Here is a 26,094-nt window from a genome sequence, read left to right on the forward strand (position 1 = left end):
GTGGGGAATGCAGCAACAGCCCTTGAGCCCCTAGGCTCTCACTTCAACAGAATTCATTAAGCAAATAGTGATTGTGTTAGAGTCTGTGGGGCCTCAGACAAGAACAAGACACAGCCCCTGAGCTCAGGAGGCTCAGATTTTAGTAGAACAGATACATGACTTACGCCTTTCTAGCTGTATGACCATGGACCCATTACTTAACTTTTTCAAAGCCTCAGTTTCCTCATCTGTAGGACGGGGTAATAAATGTACCAACCACATTGGTGATAATTCAGTGAGTTGATGCACGGAAAGTGCTTAGGACAGGGCTGGGCTTAGTAAGGGTTGGCAGTAAGTATTATTATTTGCTATTCTGAGGCAGGGATGGGAGTCACTTGCAGCCCTAGTGTTAACCTCCTGTTTACCATTGTCTCTAGGCAGAGCTGCCCTCTGGTGGTAATTGTGCAGCATGACCATCTGTCCTGGGACCTTGCCTATTCTGCCTTGCTCTTGAAGCCAGTCATGGTTCTCAGCCTGGGACCATTTAGGCATATATGTGAGGAAACTATCATATAAACCTTTACTAAGCAGTTCTAATTGAAGATATTCTCAGGAGTAAGGGTCCTGGGGCTGGACATATCTCAAGCTTGGGCAAGCGGGTGGGTGGTAGCAGAAAGAGGTGGTGCTGGTTGGGCTCCCTGTCAGTTTTGAGCAGGACAGAAGCAGAGGTGGGAGGAGTCGACATTTGGTAAAAAGAAGAACCAGGATTCAAAGAAGTTTGCCGGGCAGGGTTGATGGTATCCTCGCTCTGCAGCTACAGACCTGGGGTGGAGACTTGTTCTGACCATTTAGTAGCTTAACGACTTTGGGCAAGTCACTTGACCACTCTGAGTGCATTTTCATGGAATGGAAATAGCAGCGATATTACCCCTGATATTTGTAGAAAGCATCTAATGGGATAATGCCTGGGAAAAACCCTGTATGAACTATAAAAATATTACTGTAATCCATCAGTTCTAAGATGGGCTTTTTAAACATTCCCTATTTCTGAAATTGGAAGGAATTACAATCTGTGGTGTAACATAATTTAATTGGTGGCTTTTAGTTTTGCTTGGTGGTTCATAAAAACTGTGTGTATTGCAATCAGGGGCATCTCATGAACAGATATGATGAGATGGTAGTTGAAACAGTAGTCATTGTCTTTTCCTCCCCCACTGCTACCCTTGCCCAGGAGCTTTCAGAGAATAGAAGTGACACCTTTTTGTGTGTGCCCCCTCAGAGCCCGGCACAGTGTCTGGCACAAATCAGCACTCAATTAATGCTTTACACTCTGATAAGGGCAAGTGGCCAGCTCAAATGTTCGACCAGAAGGGCTTTTGACAAGCCAAATACAACCTTCTCACCTTCCAATTAACTTGGCGATTGAGGAGTGGACCTTTGCGTGTTTTGTTTTTCTGGCCACCTAGCATCCATCAGCCGTATTGCTGAGGGCTGCTGTGGTCCACCCTCACCCATTTAAATGAAATACAGAGGGAACGCCTCCTTACCACCTTCTCATGTCCCTGACCCCCGACCTCCCCCGTCCCCCTCCACCCCTTGCCTAATATAATTAGCATAGCACATCACTCTGGCCTCAGTGATTGGTCCAGGGATGAACATATGACCCAATCAGAACCTTTGAGATACAATGAGACTTTTGTCGGTGTAGCTGCTGTCTGTGCCTCTACCATAGCCCCCTGGCATCTGCCATTTCCATGAACGCTGGCTGAACTTCCAACTGCCAGTCCTCGGGACTCTGCCTGAGGGCTCTCTCAGGCTGCTGGAGCCCACTGTGCTCATGCATGCAGCAGGCCCAAGTACCAGAGTCAGTTCTACCAAGGAGCTGCCAGGGCTGGGATTCGGGTGAGGAGAGTGGCATGCCTCATGTGTAACATGTAAGGAGTCCTAGGCCCAGCCCTGGAGCAGCCCTCAACCAATGGCTGATGGGAGCTGGTAGATAAATGCTGCAATTCCCTTTTGGATGCATGCTCTACCCTGTTTCTCACAGCTCCTCAGTAAGATTAGGCTCTGGACGCCTGCAGAGATAACTAGCTCAGTAACACATCCTTTATTGACTTTTTTCCTTCCCTGGCTCACTTTCTCATTCCCCTACCAGCATTTCCTGTGATCACTTCCTAATAAATGACTCGTATTCAAATCCTTGTCTCGGGGTCTGCTTCTGGGGGAACCCAAACCAAGACCCCTGTTGGCTATGGTTAAGGGATGATGCAGCTCTAGGAGATGCCGCAGCAGCTGTCTTGCCAGCCATGGGGGGCAGACCCTCCAAGAATGGAGCCGACATGGAGGTGAGCAGAACCGAGATGGCAAGTGAGGTGATTTTTTTTTTTTTTTACATCTTTTCTGGAGTACAATTGCTTTACAATATTGTGTTAGTCTCTGCTGTACAACAAAGTGAATCAGCTATATGTATACATATATCCCCATCTCCCCTCCCTCTTGAGCCTCCCTCCCACCCCCCCATCCCACCCCTCTAGGTGGTCACAAAGCACCGAGCTGATCTCCCTGTGCTATGCAGCTGCTTCCCACTAGCTATCTATTTGACATTTGGTAGTGTATATATGTCAATGCTACTCAAGTGAGGTGATTTTAATGAAGTTTTGCTATTAGGATCACACACCACAGTTCAGACACTTTATGAAATTCCCCATGAGATCTCTCTGTGCGCCGGTATTTCGTCTCCTACAGCCAGCCGCCTCCTCTCTTCTCTCTCTGCCTTCTCCAAAAATTCTATTGTCCAGAAGGATTCATCTCCGTCTCTCAGCTTTTGCACCCACTCAACAAAATGAGTCTCCTTTGAGATTTACCATTCTGGAAGTTGTTCAGATGTGGGAGGGAATTGTCAAGAAAAAGTAAAAAGGAGTGCGTGAACGTTGGTAGGATGGGACATGGTGTGTGTGTGTGGTATGTGCACATGTGTGTACTCTTCTTGTGTTTGTGCACATGGGTTTGTGCTTCTTGGCAGGATTCATCTCACAGGCTCCGAAGTCAGGAGTTACGGAACAGATTTGTCTACTGGGAAATCACGTGAGAACCCCAAACCGAGGGCTCCCCACCATCTCTTCCTGTCTCTTAGGAACCTTTTGTTTCTCTCATCTCTGCTGTTCTCAATTTTCTGTACCTCTCTCCTCCTCTCTGCCTTCTTCCTCTGTTCTTCAGAGGACCATCGATCCACACAACCTAACAGACTGACCCCAGTTCAAATTCTCCACGGAGAATCTGACAGGCTCTGCTCAACTGCCAATAGATAGCTTCCCTTGGACCAGGTCCCACCTCCTGTCCAATCAGCTGTAGCCTTGGTGCTGGGGGCGAGGCCTTGGGGGTGGGTGGCCAATGAAATATCCCCAACAGCTCCACCCCTTTTAGGTGCCTGCTTCCTGAGCCTCAGGACAGTATCTGGAAGGAAAGACAATGATAATAAGAGTCAGTAGAGACTGAGTACTTCTTTAAGTCAGGCACGGGACACACATTACCTCTTTTATAATGAAATTTTATCAGAGTATAACAAGTGCACGAATGTAAAGTGTACAGCTCAACACGTGTATTATTTCTTGCAATTCTTATAGCAACTCCATGATTACGGGTGTGATGATTATTATCTTTAATGTACAGGTATGAAAACAAGCTCAGCAAAGTCCATTCACTCGCCTAGAGAGTGGATCTGGGATTTGAACCTAGGCAGTACAACTCTAAAATCGGAGTGCATGACCACTACTGTACACTGCTCATGTCACCAAGTCACCTCCGGGGATAAGCATGACCTGTGGTCCCGGGCAGTGACAGGGAGACAAACAGGTGACATTCATTTACAAAGTGTGTCAGGTGCTGGGTGGAAGAACTGCAGCCCAGCTTTCTCCTCTTGGCCATCCTTCTCCCTCTCCCCCTCGTGGCCACTTGGTACCTTCCTCTGCTTTTCTGGGCAGCACAGCCGCAGCTGGAGACAGCCTCCGGGAACCACCAAGAGGCTTTATGATGTGCAGATGGCGTTTCCGCCGACCCCTCTCTTTTCATGTCGGTGGCCTCTGGGAGCTGGGCCAGCCCAGATGTCCCTGATCTTGAGAAAGTCTCCCATGGCAAGACTGGCATAAGATGCCAGCGATGGGGGCCTCAGGCCAGCTCTGGCTGGGATCCTCTGGTGAGGGGCCTTGGCTGGATGCTTGTGAGGCAGACGATTCTGTGTCATTTGTGTCCAGCCCTGTGGATTAGGATGGTGCATCTGCAGAGCCAGGAATATCACTTCTGAGGCTACAGACAAACAGAGACACTGCACAGCTAGCTTTTCAAAGGGACTCTAGATTGATCTCTTTTTTCCATGCATGTTGTTTTATCTGACTCTCAAGCTATCTATGGGCACAGACTGCCTTTCCCATCAGAGGAGGTGCCCTCCTGTGACAGGAACAATCTCGTCCCCATCAGTGATAGACTGGGCCAAGATTAGGAGCCATGTGTCTCCTCCATCAGACTTGGAGTTCTACAGTCCAGGGATAAATATGTCTCTGTCATCGGGGAAAATGAGAGTCTGCTATCTGCTCTCAGACTAGGAGTTCCCCAAGTCAGGAAAATGTGACTCTCCCATCAGATTGGGAGTTTTCAAGGTAGAGAACTATGTATTTGTCTCTTCCATTAGGCTGAAAACTCCCCAGGGATGAAGTGAGTGTCTTCCGCATCGGACCAGGAGCTCCCTGAGAGTGGGGTGATGGCATCTCTTCATCTCTCTCTTCCAAGAGTGTTCAGACAAGGATCTGTCTGCAAAGGATGTCTAGTGTAGGAGAAATGTCTGCGGACAATCCTAGGGGGCAGGCAGCTTTTATCCTGGACTCTGCAGGCCTGCCCTTAGCCAACCACCTGGGAAGGGTGGGACAGCGTCAGCCAAAGTGGGTGCTGGAGATACATGGAGAAGACCAACTGTGAGATTGATGGGCATCTGGCCAGTGTCTGTCTTGCAACCTGCTGGAGAACCTAGCTTTTGGCTCAGGGCTTGCTTCTTAACAGGAGCTCAGTGATGATGGCTGAATGATGAATGAATGAATGAATGAAGACCTGGTTTCTGCCCTTGAGATGCTCACCCTCTGCTAGGGAAGGAATGAAACTCACTTTTCTTGCATACCTGTATGCATTGGACACAATTTCAGGCTCTTTAATGTATATTACCTTATTTAATCCTCAAAACCACCCTAGAGGAAAAGTTTTATTTCTCCACTTTACAGATGAAGAACTTGGGGCTCAGAGACCTGTCCAAGGTCTCACAGCTGGTAAATAAGGGAGTTGAGATTTGAACTGAGGTTCTTTGATTTCCAGACATAGGACCTCTTCGTGGAAAAATTACTGTCATTTAATTTCAGAGCTACCTAAGACAGGTGTGTATGAAGTGGCATGTGAAATGAGGGAGAGAAAGGCTTCAAAGAATGAGTGATATTGGATATGGGTTTTGAAGGATGAGTAGGAGTTCACCAGACAAAGAAGATGGGGAGGCATGATTAGAAAAGGAGAGATGTTTTGTCTACTTGGAAGACTCCCATATGGGGTTTTTGGGCAGCTGCCCCCTCCCTCACGTGCTCTTCTGTGGCCCTGCTTTTCCGGGAGCTGGACTTCCTCCCTCTCTTCGAGAGGACACACAGCCTAATCTCATGCTGGCACATCACTGCCAAGATGCCAGGAAGTCTGTGCTGTGAACCTCCACCCTGGCGCCACGGCCAGCTGGGCTTCTAGGAAGAAGGAAGGGTGGTTGGGGGCCAGCTGTGATGAGAAATTTCCTCTTGGGCCCTCTGAAAAGGGCAGGGCAGTGGAGGAGGAGCTGGGACCCAAGTCCTGCATCTGGTCAGTGGGAGGAGGTAAAGAAAGATGGGGATGGGCGAGTTGTCCCCCAGACCTGTGACCAGTGGCCCTCTTTTTGTGGTTTAGAAAACAGAGGGCAGTTTATTGCATCCCCCTGTGAGTGTGGACATCCCTTAGATATCTTTTCTGGAGACAGGCATGTGTTACATTCTCCTGGGTGGGAATGCAGAGTAGGTCTTCAATAGATTCTTGGTTGTTGATCAATGGTCAGACTTTGCGAATTCATCATTTTGCTAAAACTGGGTAGAATGAAGTGTAGCTCTTAGTTGAGTTCATCAGGGTCCAGTTAGAATCACAGCTTCAAGGAGGTCAGAAGGAAGGAGCAGAGACCCTCTAGGTCTGCGACTTTTAAATTATATGTGTGTTTTTATCAGCAGAACCTTAAAACAAGTCTGGAGATTTTACCTGAAGCCTAATGTGTTTAACAGATAAAAGCAGAGAAGCAGGGACCCAGAGGACTGACCGCTCAGCTTTCTCTTGACCCCACCTAGGCCCCCTGAGGAATGTTCATGGAACCCAATTCTTCCCAGCACCTGAATGTCTCTGGTGAACTCCAACTCTCAGATTTTACTAGGATAACCGAGGCACTGAGAGAGGAATGATTTGTCTGAAGTTGCATCAGTAGTGGGTATGCGGGGTGATATCTCCCAAATTCCTGGGCTGAAAGTCAGTGTGGATGGGGGTGTCTCTTCAGTTGTACTACTGGCTGTGGTGCCAGCTCCTCCAGGCTCCCCATCCAGGCCAGTGGAGCACCCATGACCAAGGCTTTGGTCTCTGGGCACTGCTACCCAACAGGATAAGAGAAACTCTGCCTTTGAGGGTAGGCCCTGTCCCTTTTGCAGGAGGGCCAGCTGAGGTCCCAAGAGGGCCAGCCTCTGGATTACGTGGATGTCAGCCCGGGTGTTAATGCAACACTGGGTCAGAGTTGCCTTTGGTTCTGTTCCTCCAGACCTTCGCTTGTCCCAGGCTCAGTCGGCCAATGGAGACCCTCCCAAGGGCCCTGGCAGACAGCCATCTGCCCAGGCTTCACCCAGCCAGGAGCTGTGAGTAGCAGGTTCTGATATGGAAGCTGCCAGGGCATTACTAACGGGCTGTCGGTTGCAATTAGGGCAGTGGCCTTTCATCTCCCTGCCACTCCCCTCCTGCTCAGGACAGCCTCGCATCAGCTTCCCGTCCTGTCCTGACTCTGTCTGGCCGGTGTCAGGTGCCCCTCCTGAGGTGGGACACCAGAGGGGGGCCCGGGTGAGCAGCCCTAACTGGAAACCATTGCCAGGGCCTGGCTCTGGATCCAACTGTGGAGTCTCCCTGGGGGCGCAGGGCCCACCTCCAGCAGCCTTCCATCCATCCATCCCTCAGTCCCGCCCGGCATGGCCAGGCCCCTCTCTGAGCCTCGGCCTGGAAGGCTCCATCCACTCCAGTCAGGCCTGCCTGAGATTACCTAGGTGTTCTGGTGACTTCTGAGGGCCTCGCATGAAAGATAACGCCCAAATCAACAAATCTGCCATTGTGGCTTTGAAGAGACTGTTTCAATCACTTTATTTTGTCTTTATGTCAGGTTTGCCAGATGGCTTGGGTCTTTCTGAGGTCCTGTACCGAGGGGGCGCAGAGAGAACTGGTGCAGCTTCAAAGCTCCTTTTTAATCTTTAGCAACATCACAGCGGCTGGGAAACTGCCTCGGCTCCCTCAAGTCTCTCCCACAAAAGAGGCGCGGCCGAGGCTCTAATGAAAGCCAGATAAAGGGGTGGCTGGAATCAGAAACAGAGGGAAAAGAGCAGTCGTTCGTCTTTCTTGTAGCTGTTTCAAAAGAAATTCTAAGACAAATTATGGCTTTGGGTGTTTTTCTAAAAGGACTGAAGCAAGGAGAGGAGCTGGGGGAGGATGCTTTGACCCCCTCAGCACCCTTCCCCTTGCATAAAAGGCAGAGGAGACTGAAAAAAGGCCGAAAGACAACAATAAACTTTCCGCGTGCGCGTGGGGATGAAAGCCTGGCTGGCATAATTATGGGCGAGGGTGCGCTGAGCGGGCGGGTGCCTTTACCTTGCCTCCAGCGCTGTTAATGATGAGGCTCCCTCCTCTTTCTTCTCTGGAAGGGATGTCTTTGGTTTTTGGGAATGGGGGCGGGGAGCTGTGCCACGTGGCTGACATTTGGCACAGGCTGTGTTGTGCGACGCGTCGTTCCATCACGTAAGGGTCCGAGCGCCCTCGGTGGCTGCCAACGCCCGTCATCCGTGAGAAGAAGGCCAAGGTGCCCACGGGTCAGCCTCCCTTCCCGCTCGCCCTTCTTTAAGGCTTCAAGGTCTGTCTCTCAGGACCTGGGGAGGGGTTTTCTGACCTGCAATTCTGCCCGCACACTCTCTCTCAGCCAGGGATCAGCCCTGTTCTAGGGCAGGGGTCCCCAACCCACGGACTGTGGACCAGTAGCGGTCCTCGGCCTGTTAGGAACCTAGGAAGTGGGCCGCACAGCAGGAGGTGAGCGGCGGCAGAGCAAGTGAAGCTTCATCTGCGCTCCCCATCGCTCTCCATCACTGGCATTGCCACCTGAACCCCTGCCCCCGAACACCACGTGGAAAAATTGTCTTCCAGGAAACCCGTCCCTGGTGCCAAAAAGGTTGGGGACCGCTGTTCTAGGGGACTCAGAGGGGTGGGGGAGCCTACAGACGTCCTTCCACGGCACGTACTGTCTTAAATGCCCACCATCAGCCAAAAGGCCTGGCCTGTCCTGTGCCGCCGCCGTGTTCTCCAGCAGGGGTGGTGCACCGGACTACACTCAGCTCCTGCCTCCCCTCCCATTTCCCCAGGGGTCATCTTAGTCCCTGTGGATGGTTGGTCAGTTCCTTGGCAAGGCCTTGAGGGAATGGGACAGCTAAGATTTGATAGGCGGGGAAGGAAGGAGGCAGAAAACTGGACTGTGTAAGGGGGCTTCCAGGGGAGGGGCCGGGTGGACATTTGGGGGATGCTGCAGCATCCTTGTGAGGGCATCACTGGCTTTGAAGGTTGGTGAAGGCCGACAGACTCACTGGCCCCCCAGAGTGCCAGGCCTAAAAGGGCCCTCACTGTACAGGTGGCAGACTGAGGTCCTGGGAGGGGAAGGGCTTAATCAAGGTCACATGGCAGGTTAGGGACAAGCAAGCCCTCAAGTCCATGTTCCACAGGAGGACTCAGATATTCTGCGAGAATGGGGGACTTGTGTGACATGGGGTCAGAAGGGAGTTCAGATCCTGATGAGAGAGTTGGACAGGGTCTGGCACATTCCCTCCACACTGTCCCTCCGCCTTCTCCCTTTGCCACTTTGCAGGGCTCAGTGGCCATGGGCTTTGGCCTCTGGAGCCTTGGCCGAGAGGTGTTCCTGGGGCTCCCTGAGCATCAGGTCCATTGCCCAGGGTGCAGTCAAGTGAGGGACATCCCCCCCGTGGGCGTGTCTTTACTCACTTCTCCTCTGGAGGCTCTTGCAGTGCATCTGAGATTTGAGGAGAATTGAAACTAAAGAAAAGTAGCCGCCCAACGTTTACCTGCTGGTGTTAAAAGGTCTTCCTTTTTCCCCATCTTGGTCTCAGCCCCAGCGAGGGGAGAGTTAGATGTGTTGACAGGTGGATGAGGGAGGGGGTAATCCCATCTCTTTCTTTTACTTTCTGCCTTTGCTCTTTCCCTGTGTGTCTCTCACTTTGTCTGTTTGTCTGTCTGCCTGTCTCTTCCCCATCCCTCTCCCATGATGTCCGTGGGGCTCTGGTTTTTGTTCTTGGCACTGGGGCCTCTGTAGCCTCCTGTGTCCCCATAGCCTCCCAGTAATTCTGGTGCCTCATCTCCCTGCTGCGCCTGTTGCTGAGTGAGGAGCTCGGGGTGCTGAGAGGTGGAGAACCCCTGGATACTGAGGGGTGCAGGCTCGCTGGAGGGGGGGAGGGGTGGTGCTGTGGCAAGGGCTGGGATGTCACATTGCTCTTCCTCCCTTGGGGCAGAGCCAGGCAGAAATGGCCTGCCAGGCCCCTGGGCTATTTTAATGAAGGAGAATTTGGGCAGGTTAGAGGTTCTAACTGTGTGGGGGTGGATTTCTCCTGCTCTCCTGTGTGTATGGTGCACACCCGACACCACCAAGCTCCCCTTGTGGACAGTAATGCACATTGGGGGGGTCACAGGCTCTGGGACCACATTCCTGAAGTTTGAATCCTGGCTCCTCAACTTCTTAACTGGGGGGCCTTGGGAAAATGACTTACCCTTTTTGTGCCTCACTTTTCTTATCTGTAAAATGGGACTAATAATTGTACTTAGCTCATAGGGTTGTTATGAAGAATAAATGACTTACGACATGTAAAGTGCTTAGAATAGTGCCCGCACGCTGGTACTCAACAAATCTGAACTACCGTTGTTGTTGTCCCCATCTAGATTGCTTCAGCCATCATTGTCAGCAACAACCAAGTTGACAATCCACGCTGTGAACCAGTTCTCCTGCTTGGGTGATGTTGGGGTACTGGGGTAAGTCGACTGTCTTTTTTCTCTCTCTCCTTGTCTTCTGACAACAGGCCCTCTTTCCTGGGGGCCTATTCCGTGTAGTTCTAAAGGGGGTGTGGCACCTGCTGGGCCCATGTGACACAGGCCTGACCAATCAGAGAATCTTACTCCTCAGGCCACAGTGATTGACTGGCTTAAGGGGGGGTCATAGGACCCAAACCAGGCCAGAGTCCTCCCCAGAATTTTGCTGCCAGAATTGTCATGAAAGATGGTTTTCCATCTTCTGAGACCCAAGTTCTAAGGATGCTGTAAGCTGGAATCCCTAGAAACCACCTTCTCCAGCTGCATAAAGGAAGCTACAGTAGGAGGAAATGAGGCCATCAGGTCAAGGAAAGTAGAAACAACACATGAAGAGGGGGAGAGAGAATGAAACCCTGAATCCAGCTGTGTGGGTATCCCCGTTTTGCGTGTGTGTAAACAGCTGAGCCAATTGCTGTTTGTACTTAAAGCGTTTGACTTGGGTTTCTTGCAATTGAAAGAATCCTGATCAATGGCAAGGCTGGCTTGATTGCCTAGGAGGCCTGATCTCATGCTTACGATACTGTCACTCACAGGAACTCATAGCTTCCTCAACAGAGAAGCTACACCAGGAGATGAACGCTGAGGAGGCCCAGATGATGAAGGGCTCGGAGTCAGAAGCAGGAGTGGCTGGGCTGGAGAATTGGAGTTGGCATGGATTCAGCAGAATATGAACCCTCCTGATGGGCTTGATTTCAGGGTCTCAGAGAAACGAAGAGGGGAACAGGTGAGCATTCCAGGGGAAGGGCAATGCATGAGCTAGAGGCTCAGAGGAGAGAAAACATAGGTTAGAAGAACAGCAGCTAGTTTGGTTTGGATGAAATGTCAGGTAAGTGGGGAAAGGAAACCTGGAGGCAATGAGGCTGAAGAGTTTTGTTGGGGTCAGAGCAGGGAAGGTCTTGAGTTTCAGGTCTAGGGCCTTGGATTTTTATGGGTTAGACAATAGAGAGCCATTGAAGTGTGTGTTTGTTTTTTTCTTTTGGAGTGAAGTGGAAAGATTCAGAGCTGTGTAGAGGACAGTTAAGATGGGGAGGAGGAAGTCAGGGAGTTGTCCAGAAGACCAGGTGAGAAATAATGGCCGTCTAGAGTTGGATGGTGGCCTAGAATGGATATGGATATCACGGGAATTTGTTGTTTTTATGTTCAGCAATCATTCTTGCTTCTTCTGGTAAGAATGTCCCCATTTTCCTTGGGGAAACCACTCCTCCTCCAGACTCAGTCTGTATAGTCTGGGTGGGACTGACCTCACACCCAGACCTAGGGCATGGATTGTGACCCTGGCCTAAGCTAACTCATATATCCATCCCGTGATCACAGGAAATGGTTCAAGTATGCCCATTGTCCCAATTTGGGGCAATGAAGGTCAGACCCACTATTTTTGTGAGTTAGGGAAAGGGAATTCTATTTTCCAGTAGACTTATGGCTGAGAGGAAGTGAGTCTGGAGCTTTGGGGGCCCCCATGAGGCAGAATGGCTCAAGTGGATGACCTTAAGGCAAGTTCCTCTCCATGCCTCAGTTTGCTCATCTAAAAAGTGGACACAATGATGTCTATCTTGTAAGGTTGAACTTTTCTATAAGTGCATGGCACATAGTTCATGCTCAATAAAGGCTTGCTTTGTTACTGTTATTATTTTTAAAATTATTTATTATTATTTCTCAAGGTATGGAAGCATGGAGGAGCATGAGGGGGTGTGTATTAATCAGTCTTCTTTCAGTTGCAAATACAAGAAAACCAAATCAGACTGGCTTAAAAAAGCAAAAGAAGTTGTTGGCTCACATGAGAGTAAAGTCTCAGGGCGCTAATGAATTTCAGGCATGGCTTGATCCAGAGGCTCAAATAATATCACCAGGATACTGTCTATCTCTCCATCTTTTGGCTCTGTTTTCCATGGTATAGGTTCCATTCCAGGCATGGGCTGGAGCCAACTGTAAAACATTCAGGAATTTTGGGCAGTGTTGTTAAATCATTGGTAGCATGAAATTGGCCATAGTGGGAGTATTTATATCGTGGAAACTGGCAAATGCTGCAAACCAGGGCTTTCTTTCCTTCTTCTTCTTCTTTTTTCTTTGTGGGAGGAGAGCTAGTTCACAAGCACACAATGGATCCATTCTCCAGAAGTCACTTCCTTTGTAGTGGCAAGAAGTCTGCCCACAACAACTGGTTGACATCCCAGCACCTATGCAACCCCAGTGGGAAGCAAGTACCTCTATTCCAGGAGTCCCAGAAAATGTCCCAGGGTTGGGTCTCATTGGCCTGGCTTGGATCACATGCCCTTTTGTGAAATAGCAACTGAGGCCAGGGTGCCAAGGCACAGAGTGTACTGATTGGTACCTGTCCTTTCTGGAGCTGGGAGATGGGGTCAGCTCTCCCTCCCCCTGAACCACGTGGACTGAGAATGGGTGGGGATGGTTCCCTACCGTAACAAACAACCACAGAACCTGGTAGCCTGCAACAGGAAATGTTTATTGCTCGCATGTCTGTGGTTTGGCTGGAGGCTCTGCTTCAGGCTGGGCTTATCTGAGGCAGTTAGGTGGGATGCTTCTGTTCCCATTCTCTCTTCTTCTCCTCCTGGAACCAGCTGAGCAGCCCAGAATGTCCTCCTCGGGGTGACAGCAAAGTCACAAGATGAGAAACAGTGATGCCCTCATAAGGCCTAGGCTCGGACTGGACACACCATCAGTTCTGCCTCATTTCATTGCCCAGAGCAAGTCACAGGACTCTGCCCAGATTCCAGAGGTGGGAATATACACTTTGCTTCTTTAAGGAGATAAACTATGAAGTCCGAAGGCGAAGGGTTTTGGTGTGGAGAGGGGAGAAGAATTGGGACCGTGGAAACAAATCAGCACCTTCCCTAAAGAAAAGCAGGGCACATTCAGTAGCAGAAAGAGAATGGTTACTGAGTGGGTATAAACAATAGATGTCCACTGAGGGTGCTGGGAGGGAGGGGGACGGATGTGGCTATGCTGGGTGTGTGGGTAGTGGGGAAGGAGGGCCTGCAGGAGAAGAGGCTGGAGTATAATGTAAGGAGTGGAAAAAGGCCTCCTGCCTCTGTGACACCACCGTGTGACCCAGATGACCATTCTTGGTCTCCAGACTCAGGGGAGCTGTCTTCATTTTCGTTTCCCTAGGAGCAGATCCTGAGCAAGGGTTTGGGTGCAAGTTAATTTATCTGGGAGGTAATGCCAAGAAACACTGATAGGGGAGCCATGCTGTGCTAGTAAACTGGCTCCCTGAAAAAAAAAAAAAAAAACACCCTGATTTCTAGTGTCTGCCAGTTTTCATGGTGTAAATGTTTCCACCATGGTTGATTTCAAGCTACTGGCACGATGTACCTGAATGAGGAGCTGGGAAGAGATGGGAGAATGGGTTCTCATGGGCTGGTCTGAGCTGGCTTCAGCACACTTCTGTAAGTGAGGCAGGGAAGGAAGGTGGCCAGAAGCCAGCTTCCAAGGCGAGCCCCTAGAGCTCAGTGCCACTGGGACAGCTGGAAATGGCGTGAAGCACAGCCCTCTGTGTTACCTCATGGGGAGAGGGGCTGGGGTAACCACCCGCCAACTCCCTGTCCATTGTTCGTGGGGGCTATTCCCTAGGGGATGGTAATTCGCTGGCACTTCTGGCCGGGGCTCTGGTTGCACAGGGGCTGGAAGTTGCCAGTTGGGCCACAGAGGATGTGGAAGTGGTAAGGTCTGCCATGGGGGCCACTGGAGAATTGCCAGCAAAGAATGGAGCATCCTGTTTTTCTTAAGCTACTCTTAACTTTACAATGGCTGGTGAGCTACACTTCCACGGTCATAAAATAGAGGTTTTCCTCTTTGCAAAGCTAATTGACCACTGAAGGATCTAATTTGGTCTCATTAGCCAGATAACTGCTTTGTGCCTCGGTTTCCTCATCTGTAGAATGGAAATATTAACTACATTGTAGGATTTCTACGAGGGCTAAATGAGATAATACAACCTCTTTAACATATGTACTCTTCAACATATGGTCCTTAGACAGGTGCCAGTTACTGGTGCATGGGGACATAAGTATAACATTAAGAATAAGCATTGAGAAACTTTGCTAGCAATTTGCCAGAGTAATTGTATATCTGTTTACTCTAACAGTTAAAAACCTTGAATTTTTGCATTTTTATTAAAAAAAATTTCAGTTTTCTAAAAAAAAAAAAAAAAGAATGAAGCGTCCAACATGCCAGCCTCCAGGGTCCCCTCACCAGCTTCCGGACCCCGTTCTCCCCCAGCATACTACTCCTTCGTTGAAAGAAACATTCCCTGCTTCCCTCGAGCAAGAAATGGAGTAAACATCTTTAACATATTCAATGAAACCATTTTGTTGTTCTCTGGATGTGGAGGTGTTTCTCTGGAATATTTTCAGATGTGTCCCTTCTCTGGGCTTCTGTCTGGCCCTTGATGGGGTGGAAATGGGGTCAATTATATTTATTTCTTGCTTTTTCTTATGCCCTCTTATATTTCCTTCTTGCAGTTGGGGAGTCTGGAGAAAATGCTCTCTGTAGTTTTTTTTTTTTAAATAGCAAAAATCCATTCATTTATTGGGCACTCACTCATTTTGGTGATTTGCTGCCTGCAGCAGACATGGTGGATGCTCTGCTACTCACAGCTCCCACTTCTGGCTTCTCACCACAGAGAACTGTGCAACTATCTGAGCTCATTCTCTGAGTGCCAGGGGGAGACTGGCCCCACATGGGACGGGCCCGAAGTGTCCCAGGAGCAGCCTTAGTGGAGGATTCAAATGGTGGATGAATCTCTCAGCTTCATTACGCCTTGGGTGGCACACCCCTCAGGCAGGTCCCAGGGGTCTGGTCGGGATGGAACCCATTTCGCCCACAGCAGTCACCTGCTCAGTAACCCACCTCGTATTGGCCGGCTTCTCCTCCTGCCTCACTTCCCCACGTCCCTACTGGGGCTTCCTGGGACCACTTCCCTGATAAGCTGTTTATAGTCGCATTCTTGTCTCAGGCTCTGCTTCGGGGGAACCCATCCTGGGACACAGTGTGTCACCCCTCTTGGCTTCTGAACGAGACTGATCTGATGGGGTGGGAGTTGTGTCTGATGGTGCTTTTTGATTCCCCCCAGGGCTTGGCACAGTATGAGGGACTCACCAGGGTTTCAACTTCAAAATCCAAATCCAAGGAGGCACCAGCTAAAGGCTGAAGGGCAGACAGGGACGATGAGGTCTACAGGTGCTGCGTCCTCTTAAATCTGCGTGCCCAGGCCCCTGTCTCCTGAGCTCCAGAACCAAGCATCCGACCAGATGCCTCCACCTGGGCGGAAGCTCAAAAGGTAATTTATCACCCCTCCCCCGCCTCCCCACCCAGCATGCCTCCTCTCAGGCAACGAAGGCAGACACTGGCGCCATCCCCTCTCGCCCTCGGTCCCACAGGGTCTTGTTTTGGTACTCTGTGCATCCTCCCCAAAGCTCTCCACTTCTCCCCACCTCCCCTGACACCTCTCTGGCCCCGGCCAGCATCACCTCTCATCTCCAGTCTTGTGACCCTGCAATCCCTCCTTCTGAAGCAAACTTGGCCACATTGCTCCCCACTGAAAGGCCTCGGCTGTGGCTCCCCATCTCCGTGAAGAGGAAACTCAAACTCGTTGCTGTGGTCTAACAAGCTCCCCCCCACCCCCGTCCCAGGAGCTGGTCCCTGTCCAACCTCCAGGCCCCAGGCTCCCCCCTCCCCTTAACACCTGGAGGCCCATGCCCACGGGGCAGAAGTGCCTTCAGTTCCTTGGACTCACTTTCTTTCACCTGCTGGCCTAACGCTTGCTTTCTCTCTGCCCCCAACACTTCCTCCCACCTCCCCTGGCCAGCCTCGATTCATCCTTGAGGTTTAGCTTAAATGCCACTTCCACGGAGCGGGTGCCTGTGGATCCCTGGTCTGGATTACAGGAGCCTGTTTTCTCAGGAACCCCTGTGGTGATGTAATCCCCTGGATTATAACCTGTTGTTTAATCACGTTGCTCTCATGCAAGGTGAACTCTCTTCGAACAGAGGCCGCATCTGATTTGTTTCTGGTCGTGTCCCTGGCCTTTGGGGATGTAGTAGTGTCTGGGGAGTGACTCAGGCAGTGGAAGGGTGACTTTTCTCCGGCATGGCCCGGAGGAGTGCATCCAGAGAGCTTGGCTTCAGGCTCTCCTGGAGGAGACAACTTTTGCTTGGCGGCCTTTGTGTTCCCCAGGACATCTTATTCAGGTCCTTAACAGGAAGACAGGGGCTCGAGCAACGGAGAGGAGGAGGGAGGGCAGGAGAAGAAAGGAGGCCCTAATCCGTGGCCCAGAAGAAATGAACATCTCCAAGTTTCCCACATCCCTCATCTAAGTAGGTCACACGGAAGAACTCAGAGTTCCTGTCAAAGTTTCAGGCAAAAACAATAACTTGGTTTTGACCTTGCTCTCTTCAAAAAGCAAGTGGCTGCTGAGCTGCAACATCAAAAAGAATAAATAATTGTTTTTCTTTTTTGTTGTTATGATATGGATCATCTGAGCGGTTAGTGGTAAGCAAGCGGCTTTGATTCGACTCTGGCTCCCCAGCGCTTCAGCCCCTCTTTATGTCAGCAGGCTCCTGTTTCCACCCCAGGACAGCAGAATCCCTTGATTAAATTCATATTTGTTTTAATCTTTCCCTGTGTCTGATCTCGAGCTCAAAGATGGTCAGGAAAAAAAGCTGGCTGCCCCGCTGCGGCCACGGGGAAGGCCCGTGTCAGGCCCCACGCTGTTTGTTCTGTCCGGAGCGATAAGGCAGCCAGCCCGCCGTGCCCTGCCGGGCCCCCTGTGCCAGCCCCAGTTCCCGCACTGCTGGTGGCTGCCGGGATGGCCCACCGAGCTGCCAGGCCGCAGGTGAGGGCGAGGAGGGTGGGGGACCAGGCAGCTGGCAGCACCGGGCACGGTCTGCGATCGGACCCTCATGCTGGACTGGGAGTGCTAGAATTCTCCTTAAACATCTTAAAGCTGAAGACAGTATGGATCTCAGGGGCGCCGAATGGAGTCTCAGTTCATAGCAGGCAACTACCATTTGTCTGTGTTTTACACCCCCTCCCCCGCACCCCATCACTTTCATCCCTCCCCCCATTCTGCCAGCATGGAGGCAGCCTTCTCAGCGTGTTGCGTAAACATCCTGAATACATAATGTTGCTTTGTATGTGGATGTGTGTTTCTTTTTTTTTTTTTTTATTGTGGTTAAATACACATAAAATTTACCTTTTTGGTGTACGTAATTTTAATATAGAGAGAAGTACTGTGTTCTGTACAGTGTAGCAGTCAAGAGTACAGGCTCTGGACTCAAACTGCCTGAGTTCAAAACCCCAGCTTTGTCTCTCACTAGCCGTTTGGTGGCTCAATGTCTCCATCTGTGAAATGGGATGGTATATTTGTTCCTACGTCGTAGAACTATCTGGAAGATTAAGTGAGGTAATACGAAGCACTCAGAGCACTGCCTGGCATATGCTAAATGCTCAAAAAGTGTTAGTTATTTTCATTATTCTATTTCTCATTTTTTGGTTTTCTATCCCTCAGCCCAATATTGAGAACCACCCATACTGCTGTATGTATATCTGGTTCTTTGTTTTTAATTATATTCCACATTGTGTATTGTCTACATTTTACTTTTTGAGTCCCTGGAGATGGACCCCCAATTGGCAATGTAACAGTGAGCACCTCTTGCAGATCTGCAGGAGGATTTCTCCCTGCGGGAGTGGGGTCAATGCGTCCTAGGTCAGGGTTTGCAAATTTTCTTTCTTTTTTTTTAAAATTTATTTTTAAAAAATTTTATTTTATATTGGAGTATAGTTGATTAGCAATGTTGTGTTAGTTTCAAGTATACAGAAAAGTGATTCAGTTATGCATATACTTGTATCTATTGGCAAATTTTCCATAAAGAGTGAGATAGTAGGTATTTTTGACTTTGTGGTCCATATAGCTCTGTTGCAATTACCCAACTCTGCCGTTGTAGCACTAAGGCAGCCATAGGTCATATGTAAGTGAATGTACGTGGTTATGTCCTAATAAATATTTATTTACAAAGACAGGGTGTGGCCAGATTTGGCCTGCAAGTTTGTAGACCCCTGACCCAGGTCATGAGTAGACCTAATGTTGCTGAGTCCCTCCGGTTGCTCTCAGATTGGCTACACAGTCTGTTCTCCAGTCAGCAATGCCCATGAGTTCCTGTTCCCCCATGTCCTCCTAACAGAATTCTCCAAGTCATTGATTCAGAGGGCAAGGAGGAGGCAAGGGGGCCCATGCCTCTGCCCTCATCCTCTGGCTAAGACTTTCTTTCACTGTGAGGTTTGGGCTGTTTACATCTGTTGTTTGAGACCTTTCCCTATGAAATTTAAATTAATGTATATCTGGGACATTTGAACCATTGTCACTACCATTTAGTGTGTGCCAGGTGCTGTGCTAAGAACTTTACATGTATTAGCCCCCTTGGTAATCCCAATGACCCTGTGAAGTAGGTACCAGTGGAATTTTCTTTACCAGATGAGGGAACAAAGGCTCAGATAGGTGGAATGACTTGCCCAAGGTCACGTGGCTAGGACAAGGTAGAACCAGCACATGAAACCACATCTGTTTAAAGCCAAGTTGAATTCCACTCTCATCCCACTCCCTGGGGGTGTGTGGGGAGGGCTGGGCCCAGCAGAGGAAGGTCCAGGAAGTTCAAATGGGGGCTCGTCCATGTAAAGTACTTAGCACAGCCCCTGGCACACAATAAATGGGAGGTAGGAGGGTGCAGAGCAGGAAGGGGAAGGAGCTGATAGGAAACTTGGAGGTGTCTCTGGCTAAGGGGCCTGCTCTGACAGTTCTGATACTCAAGCCTATGGTGGAAAACTCCTCTGTGGAATCAGCAACCTGAGACCCAGGCCTGCGATGAGGGAAGGACTTGGACCAGAAAGGGCAGAGGCTCAATCACATGTGCCATGTTGAGGAGTGAGGGCTGTGTCTGGGCCACCTTGGATCCCCTCTGTGCTTAGTGCTGTGCCTGACATTTAATGGGGAGAAGCAAATAAGTTGCTTGAGCATGAACTAATTAAAAGCAATGTTTTCCAGCCATTTTAAAAAAGTAAATCTTTATTGACGTGTAATGTACATACAGGAAAATACACAGATCATCAGAGTATGATAAATTTTCACGAAGTGAGCATACCCATTAGCACCCAGATCAAGAAATAGAACTGCACCAGCACCCCAGAAACTCCTTTCATGTCCCCTCTCAGCCAGATACCTCCCACTCTCCTGGCTTCTAATAGCATAAGTTTTGCCTGGTTGTGAACTTGAACTTTCTATAAATGGAATCATCAGTGAGCAGTCTTTGGTGCTTGCTTGGTGTCTTTTACTCAACATTATGTTTGAGATTCATCCATTTTGTTGGTTGGGCATAGTTTTAGTTTGCTTATTTTCATTACTGAAGAATTGTATATATATATGTGTGTGTGTGTGTGTATTTCCTCACTATATATGTGAGACTGTAAACAATACTATATATACTATATATACATAGTCTCACATATATAAATAAATAAATTAGTAATTTAATTTAAATAAATAAATTCAATTGTGATATCTATCTATAGATAGATAGATAGATAGAGATCACAATTAAATTTATCTGTTCCACTGTTGCTGGGAATTTAGGTTGTTTCCCTTTTTGGGGCTATTGTGCATAACGCTTTTATGAACATTCTTACATGGGTCTCTTGGTGGCCACATGCATGAATCTCTGTTGGGTGTATATGTAGGTGTATAATATTTGAGTCCTAGAGGAGCAAATGTTTAGCTCTAGTTGGACGCTGCCAAACAATTTATGTTCCCATCCCAGTGCGTGAGAGTTCCGTTTGCTCTAGACTGCATTAGGGTTGCAACCAGCTGAGTTTTCAGGTGTTTTGAATATCCTTAAGCTTCAGTAGCCTGTAGGTTCAAATGAGGTCATCCTAACACATCTAGTGGGCTTTCCCTGACTGGCTAGCTCCTCCCTTCCCGCCTTCCTCCACAGAACCATAGATACTAAAACAGTGCATTTATCAATCACTCCTAATGACAACATTTACTGAGTACTTGCTAGGTATGCGGTACAAGCACTGAACAAGAATTAGTTGATTTAATCCCCACAACAACCCTTTGACGCAGGTACACTTAATATTGGGTTGGCCAAAAAGATCGTTTGGGTTTTTCCGTACCATCTTATGAAAAACCCGAACGGACTTTTTGGCCAACCCAATATCATCCCATTTTACACATGAGGAGATGGAGACAGAGAGGGGAAATTACTTTTTCAAGGATACACAGCTGGGAAGTGGCCGTGCTGATATTAAACTCCGTGAAGGCTGTCTCCAGAGCCTCTCTCCTTCACCATCAACTTGCACCGCCTAGTAGCTCAATCTTCTCGTGCCATAGCCTCTGGGCCACTACTTCCTCCTCTCCTGGGCCCTCTGTGAAAGCCACGTTCCCCCTGTTCTACTTAGGCAGCTGCCCTCAAGGGTATCCTGTGTCTTCAGGCCACTATCTGGTGCTGGTCTGGGCCCCCCTTCCCTGGCCCCCCTTGGCTGCCACCCAGTGAACTGCTGGGCTCATGTTCCACAGGAAATGTGTAGGGAAATCGGCCCCTGGACCGAGTCAGAGGGACCCACAGCAGAGATGCTTGAGCCCCGGGTGTCTCAGCTCTTGTTGCCACGATCACTGGCTTTGAAGGAGCTTGACTAAGAGCCAGCAGGGTAAGAACCATTATTCCTCTCCCACTCTCAGGTTCAGTTGCCAAGTTTGGCTTACAACAACAGAGTTTTCTTTCCTTCAGGAGGATTTATATTTTCGGGGTCCCAGTTCAGTCTGGGTTCCGGTTTCATACAACAGAAATGGGCGATGACAAACTTAAGCAGATGAGGGATGGAAGGGAAGAACGTTGGTTGCTCATAGAATCAATAGAAGGTTGGAGTCCTTTGATGTAAAGGGCAGAGTCCAGGAACAAGGGATGTTGTTTCAAAATAGGAAGGACATTGGATCCTGGGTAGGAAGGAGTGGGGAGAGAGAGAGAGAGAGAGAGAGAGAGAGAGAGAGAGAGAGACCCTTCTTGTCTCAGGATTTGGCATCTGCCACAAGCCTCTCAGCCTGTTAACAGCCTGAATATGCCCAAACCTGGATCCTGGCTCTCTCCTAGAAAACCCTTCAGTCCCAACCCTGACCCCATGTAAATTAGCTGGCACAAATAGGAGGTCCAGGAAAGCTGCTGCAGGCCTCCCAATGCACTGCAGGGTACCGTTAGTAAGTCCCATCTTGAGTGATTTTTTTCACAATAGTGACTTTGCTGCTTGAAACAAAGAATAGCTAAATGAAGGACTCAGTGCTTTTCTGACAATGATTTGTCCAACTGAAGTCACAGCACCATCCAACAGTGAGGAACACGCACAGGGTGGGAGCTACAGGCACGCCTCTGATGAATGGAACTTGGAAATGACTTATGCAATGATTTCTCACCTCTTTATTTCACATTCCAGTCTTAGGATAACATTTGAAATATTAAGGTTGTTTTCAGGAATAGCCAATAAAAGGCTTGTCATGCCCTTGTCACTGTTGGAAGTTTTGTTTTTCTTTATGGAAACCACTTAAATACAAAGTCAATATGGAATAAAAGTGTGAGACATATTGCTGAATATATAAAGTAAGCAGTATTTGATTTAAATGCATTTTTTAAAAAAAATAAATTTATTTATTTATTTATGGCTGTGTTGGGTCTTCGTTTCTGTGTGCAGGCTTTCTCTAGCTGCAGCGAGTGGGGGCCACTCCTCATCGCGGTGCGCGGGCTTCTCATTGTCGTGGCTTCTCCTGTTGTGGAGCACAGGCTCTACACGCGCAGGCTCAGTAGCTGTGGCTCACGGGCCTAGCTGCTCCGCGGCATGTGGGATCTTCCCAGACCAGGGCTCGAACCCGTGTCCTCTGCATTGGCAGGCAGACTCTCAACCACTGCGCCACCGGGGAAGCCCGATTTAAATGCATTTTAAAAATTTAAAGGCAAAAATAGATTGCAGATAGTAGTCCCTGAAATAAGTTTTACAAAGCTGTAAAAAAAGAAAAAAAATCACCATTGGGTGTAACCAAAGTTATTAAAGAAAATGTTCATTTTAACCTTTCATTTTGGCATTTCACTTAGCACTAGAGACAAATTTAAAAATTTATGACAACATTGTAAAGCCACTGGGGCAGCCAAGACTGCCTGAAAATGATTTTGAAATCTAAAACTTTAAAGCTGAACAAAAAGACTGACGAGTGCTTTTTAAAAATGTTGTATGAGAGTAGAATTTAAAGAAACAAAAAGCCCCCCAAATTCTGAAAACAGCTGAGTGAGCTTAAAGTGCTGTCAAACTATTCAATAGTGAAAAAACAAAATCAATCCATGAGATATTAAACAAAAGAGAAAGAAAGGAAAATCAGTGGCTACTTCTGACAATTTGTTGCCTTGACCGTTGTTCCATCTGCCAATTCACCTGGAGCTGTAGACGTCTATCAAACAAATGAAGGATGCTGGTGGGTCTTGGGTGCACCCACCTCCCACATACTCCCCTCCCCTCAACGGTGCCAGGTCTGGCTCTGCCCACTGAGCCACTGCTGGTGTCCCGTCTCTGCCTCTGAATTTTCTGTCAAGATTATTTACTATGTTTGAACATTTATCCTGCTTCTTCTTTAGGAACTGTGTTTCATTGTGGCCAAATAGCCCCAGCTGAGGAGGGAAATCTCTTTATGGAACAATTCTAGCAAATAAATGGAGGAATGAGACAATTAGAAAGTGGTTGTTTCGCAACTATCAATGAAATAATTGGTTTAGGCAAGCATCATCAATGGATGTTGGAAGCATTAGGTAAAAAGTTGACTGAGAACTGGAGTTTTGCACAATGTCAGGGTACTGACCCTCAAGTCCACTTGCAAAGGGAAATATGTAATTGTATAATGGCAAGATCCGTCTGTTGCTACCTTACCCAGGAATCAAACTGAGCGTTACTAATGTGGGAACTCTGTTGTTTCTCCTGATGGGATGCCGTGATGAAGTATAAGCTTCACCTTTGAGGTGTTCTTGTCAATGATGTTGGACACGCCTCTATCAACTCTTTAGTCCTAACTCTGACTTATAGACAATATAGAGAACAGAGGGACAAATTAAATGATACCACAAGGAAACAATCAGATTGACGAATACAGAATGTGCCACATTCCTTAAGATAAAAGGTTTAGTATCTTTAACAAAGTCAATGTCATAGGTTAAAAAAAAAAAGACAAAATGAAAGGGATTGTTCTAGACTTAAAAAGACCTAAGAGACATAACAACCAAATTCAAGTATGACCTTTGATTGGGTCCTAGTTTAAACAACCATAAAAGACAGTTTCGGAACAAATGAGGATTTGGATATGGACTGGTTATTAGATGCTATTACGGAATTATTGTTGGTTTTGTTAGATTAGGTAATGGTATTATGGGAAAATATCCTTATTTTTTGACAATGCAAGCTGAAGTATTACTGTCATGATGTCTGCAATCTACTTTCAAATTGTTCAGCAAAAATACAAAATTTGGTTGAAGCAAATATATTAAATCCAGAGGGATTTTTATGGATGTTCATTTTGCTGTTCTATTTTTCAATATTTCAAACATGTCTTCATAAAACTTAAAAATAAAAATATGCCAGTGCATATGAAAACCTTTAAATCTCTTAATAGTCTGGTCACAAATAACAAAAATATAGAGCAGTGACTGATGTAGGAAAAAAAAGTGGGCTAATGCTATAAAATGCTGACTTTATGGTCCCCACAGCAACAATAAACTGAGTGAGATGTGGGTGGTGAGGCCTGGGAGTGGCGGGGTGACTTTGCCACAGTGCGTGAGATCCCCCATGCTGGTGGCCCGCCAGCTCCTATGGGAGCCATTGCTGGGGTTATGCCTATGTTTACAAAATTCATTCAGTACTTTGGCTCCTGCACAAGAAATACACATGTGCCCTTGGAAAGGTAAGTGTGCCCTTGGAAAATCTTTAAAAAAACCTCAGAACCAACAACCCACCAGGCTGGTAAAATCTAGATGGAGTCTACAAATCGTGTCTCACTCTCCCCCATCCTCCTGATTTTACTGTCACCTCTCCTGAGGTTGGGGCAGCCATGGCTTGCCCTTAGATTCAGAAACTGATTCTTGACCTTGGCTGCTAAGAAAGGCCTGTGTGACCTTGAACAAGTTATTTGCCTCCTGGGGGATTAGATTTCTCACCAATAAATAAAGAACAACAAAGTTTGTCTCCCAGGTTTTTTTTTTTTTAAGTGAAATTTACACAACATAAATTAACCATTTTAAAGTGAACAACTCAGTTGCCTTTAGTACATTCACAATGTTGTAGAGCCATCATCACCATCCATCTGCAAAACTTTTTCATCTTCCCAAATGGAAACTCTGTATCCCTTAAACACCAGCTTCCTATTCATTCTTTCCCACTGTCCCTAGAAATGACCAATCAGCTTTCTGTCTCTATGGATTTACCTATTCTGGATATTTCATATAAATGGAATCATACAATATGTGCCCTTTTGTGTCTGGTTCTGTCACTTCACATGATATTTTCAAGGTTCATCCATGTTGTAGCATGTGTCAGTGCTTCATTCCTTTTTATAGCTGAATAATATTGTTTGTATATACCATAATTTGCTTATCCATTTGCTTGTCCATTTGCTTGTCAGTGGACATTTGGGTTGTTTATACCCTTTGGCTATTGTGAGTAATGCTGCTATGGACATGAATGTACACGTATTTGAGTTTCTGTTTTCAATTCCTTTGGGTTTATACCCAGGAGTGAAACTGGTCAGTCATATGGTGATTCTATGTTTAATTTTTGAAGAGCTGCCAAATTGTTCTCCACAGTGGCTGAACCATTTTACATTCCCACTAGCAAAGTTTGAGTGTTCCGATTTCCCCAAATCCTCACCAACACTTGTTATTTTCTGTTTTTTTTGTTTTGTTTTGTCTGTTTGTTTTTTTAACATAGCTCTCTAGTAAGCGTAAAGTACTGTCTCAGTGTGGTTTTGATTTGCATTTCCCTAACGACTAGTGATGTTGAAATCTTTTTATGTGCTTATTGGCCATTTGTATGTCTTCTTTGGGAAAATGTCTGTTCAAGCCCTTTGTCCATTTTTTAAAAAAATTAATTAATTAATTTATATTTATTTTTGGCTGTGTTGGGTCCGTGTGAGGGCTTTCTCTAGTTGAGGCGAGCGGGGACCACTCTTCATCGCGGTGCGAGGGCCTCTCACTATCGTGGCCTCTCTTGTTGCAGAGCACAGGCTCCAGATGCACAGGCTCAGTAGTTGTGGCTCACGGGCCCAGTTGCTCCGCAGCATGTGGGATCTTCCCAGACCAGGGCTCGAACCCGTGTCCCCTGCATTGGCAGGCAGACTCTCAACCACTGCACCACCAGGGAAGCCCCCTTTGTCCATGTTTGAGTTGGGTTGCTTTCTTTTCTGTTGTTGAGTTGTAGGATTTCCTTGAATATTCTTGATATTAATCGCTTCTCAGATATACAATTTGCAAATAATTTCTCCCCATTTTGTGCTCTGTCTTTTCACTCTCCTGATAGTGTCCTTTGATGCACAAAAGTTTTTAAATTTGATGAAATTCAGTTTATCTATTGTATTCTCTTGTTGCCTGTGCTTTTGGTGTCATATCTCAGACT

At 47.8% G+C, this 26,094-nt stretch overlaps 1 long non-coding RNA gene across 1 annotated transcript in view; it reads left to right on the forward strand.

Annotated features, from left to right (window-relative positions):
* Nucleotides 1–17,024, forward strand: part of LOC132353291 (uncharacterized) — a 29,932-nt gene extending 12,908 nt beyond the window's left edge. The window contains exons 2-4 of the long non-coding RNA XR_009498994.1: nt 10,249–10,338; nt 10,929–11,119; nt 15,485–17,024. This is a non-coding gene — a long non-coding RNA (uncharacterized LOC132353291). The remainder of the gene's footprint in view (nt 1–10,248; nt 10,339–10,928; nt 11,120–15,484) is intronic.
* The last annotated feature ends 9,070 nt before the right edge of the window (nt 17,025–26,094 follow it).

This window comes from Balaenoptera ricei, chromosome 19 (genome assembly GCF_028023285.1).
Source record: "Balaenoptera ricei isolate mBalRic1 chromosome 19, mBalRic1.hap2, whole genome shotgun sequence".
Classification (NCBI taxonomy): domain Eukaryota; kingdom Metazoa; phylum Chordata; class Mammalia; order Artiodactyla; family Balaenopteridae; genus Balaenoptera; species Balaenoptera ricei.